Source organism: Pan troglodytes, chromosome 4, assembly GCF_028858775.2.
Source record: "Pan troglodytes isolate AG18354 chromosome 4, NHGRI_mPanTro3-v2.0_pri, whole genome shotgun sequence".
NCBI lineage: Eukaryota > Metazoa > Chordata > Mammalia > Primates > Hominidae > Pan > Pan troglodytes.
In genome coordinates, this window is record NC_072402.2 from 118796140 (window position 1) to 118798602 (window position 2463).

Here is a 2463-nt window from a genome sequence, read left to right on the forward strand (position 1 = left end):
AAATTTAGTTAGGCTTCTCTCCTTCCCTCTGAATTTGACTTGCCCTTAGATTGCAAAAGCATGGGAAAGTGGAACAATTTTTCCTTTTGGACCCTCCAGAGAATCGGAACCATGGAGAAAAACATTTCCTGCTTAACTGTCTGACCATATCATCTACTCATCCCACTCCCAAACACCAGTTCCTTCTAGTCTTGCTTACTCCTTCTTAGAAAAGGAAAGACCTTTCTGTCTGACCTTTAAGACACTTGCAAATCTTCTTGTCAGAGATTCTGGTCGTACATGTCGCAAGAGTCCCCTGAACAGTCTTTCCTTACTAAGTACAAGACTCTCATGTTTTCTTTGTTTATATATTTTGTTTTGTTTTTCATATTGCCATGGTGGTGGTGCTTGCTCACTTAAACTGAAGTTTAAAGAGGAACTAGCGCTATGAGAATGCTAGAGATGTAAATTTGAGATCATCTACACAGAGATGAGCAAATGGCAGCTGGGTGTGGTGGATCACTCCTGCAATCCCAGCGCTTTGGGAGGCCGAGGCGGGTATGTCACTTGAGTTCAGGAGTTAGAGACCAGCTTTGGCAACATGGTGAACTCCCCATCTCTACTAAAAATACAAAAAATAGCCAGGTGTGGTGGCACACATCTGTAGTCCCAATTACTCAGGAGGCTGAGGTGGGAGGATCTCCTGAACCCCTGAGGAAGAGGCTGCATGAGCCGAGGTCACACCACTGCACTCTAGCCTGGGTGACAGAGTGAGACCCCATCTCAATAAATAAATAAATAAAATAAAAAACAGATGAGCAAAAGGTGAAAAAAGTCAAAATATTGGCAAGGAAACCCATATAACATTGCAAGGAAACCCATATAACATTCCAAAGAAAAAATTGACAAGATGAAACATGGACCCAAAGCAGAGGACTTTCCAGATTCTCCATCAAAGCCTTCAGAAAAGGATTATGTAGTTCATCCTGAGTCTCAGAAGATACCTGCTGGCCCGAAAATAAAACCATTATGTCACATTGCAAAAAGTAAAAGGTCTAATAACTCAGTTGGTGTTAACAGTGATGGGGAAGAATTACGTGAAGAGAAAGTCTTTTGAAGATAGAACAGATGAAAAGTTTTATAGTCTTCAATGTTTGAGGATAGAGATAGTGGTGATGACTTCATTTAAAAAGTCAGATGGACCTGAAAGAAGGAAAGTAGTTGTCATTCTTCAGTTTAAGTACAAAAACAATAACAACAACGGCAAACCACTCTCAAAAATGTTACCTGGCGAAGATGTTCTTGAATCTCATTGGTATATAAGAAATGACATCAGGTATATCTCCTAATGCTATCCCTCCCCCTCACCCCACCCCACAAACCTGCATGTTGTGCACAGGTACCCTAGAACTTAAAGTATAATAAAAAAAATTAAAAAAAAAGAATGACAACAAAATACAGACGCCAGGAAGTTTGAATCAGTATTTTTCCATTCTTTTTTTAATTTTTTTTATTTTTATTATTACACTTTAAGTTTTAGGGTACATGTGCACAATGCGCAGGTTTGTTACATATGTATACATGTGCCATGTTGCTGCGCTGCACCCATTAACTTGTCACTTACATTAGGTATATCTCCTAATGCTATCCCTTCCCCCTCCCCCACCCCAAAACAGGCCCTGGTGTGTGATGTTCCCCTTCCTGTGTCCAAGTGTTCTCATTGTTCAATTCCCACCTATGAGTGAGAACGTGTGGCGTTTGGTTTTTTGTCCTTGTGATAGTTTGCTGAGAATGATGGTTTCCAGCTTCATCCATGTTCCTACAAAGGACATGAACTCATCCTTTTTTATGGCTGCATAGTATTCCATGATGTATATGTGCCACATTTTCTTAATCCAGTCTATCATTGTTGGACATTTGGGTTGGTTCCAAGTCTTTGCTATTGTGAATAGTGCCGCAATAAACATACGTGTGCATGCGTCTTTATAGCAGCATGATTTATAATCCTTTGGGTATATACCCAGTAATGGGATGGCTAGGTCAAATGCCATTTCTAGTTCTAGATCCCTGAGGAATCGCCACACTGACTTCCACAATGGTTGAACTAGATTACAGTCCCACCAACAGTGTAAAAGTGTTCCTATTTCTCCCCATCCTCTCCAGCACCTGTTGTTTCCTGACTTTTTAATGATTGCCATTCTAACTGGTGTGAGATGGTATCTCATTGTGGTTTTGATTTGCATTTCTCTGATGGCCAGTGATGATGAGCATTTTTTCCTGCGTCTTTTGGCTGCATAAATGTCTTCTTTTGAGAAGTGTCTGTTCATATCCTTCGCCCACTTGTTGATGGGGTTGTTTGTTTTTTTCTTGTAAATTTGTTTGAGTTCATTGTAGATTCTGGATATTAGCCCTTTGTCAGATGGGTATATTGCAAAAATTTTCTCCCATTCTGTAGGTTGCCTGTTCACTCTGATGGTAGTTTCT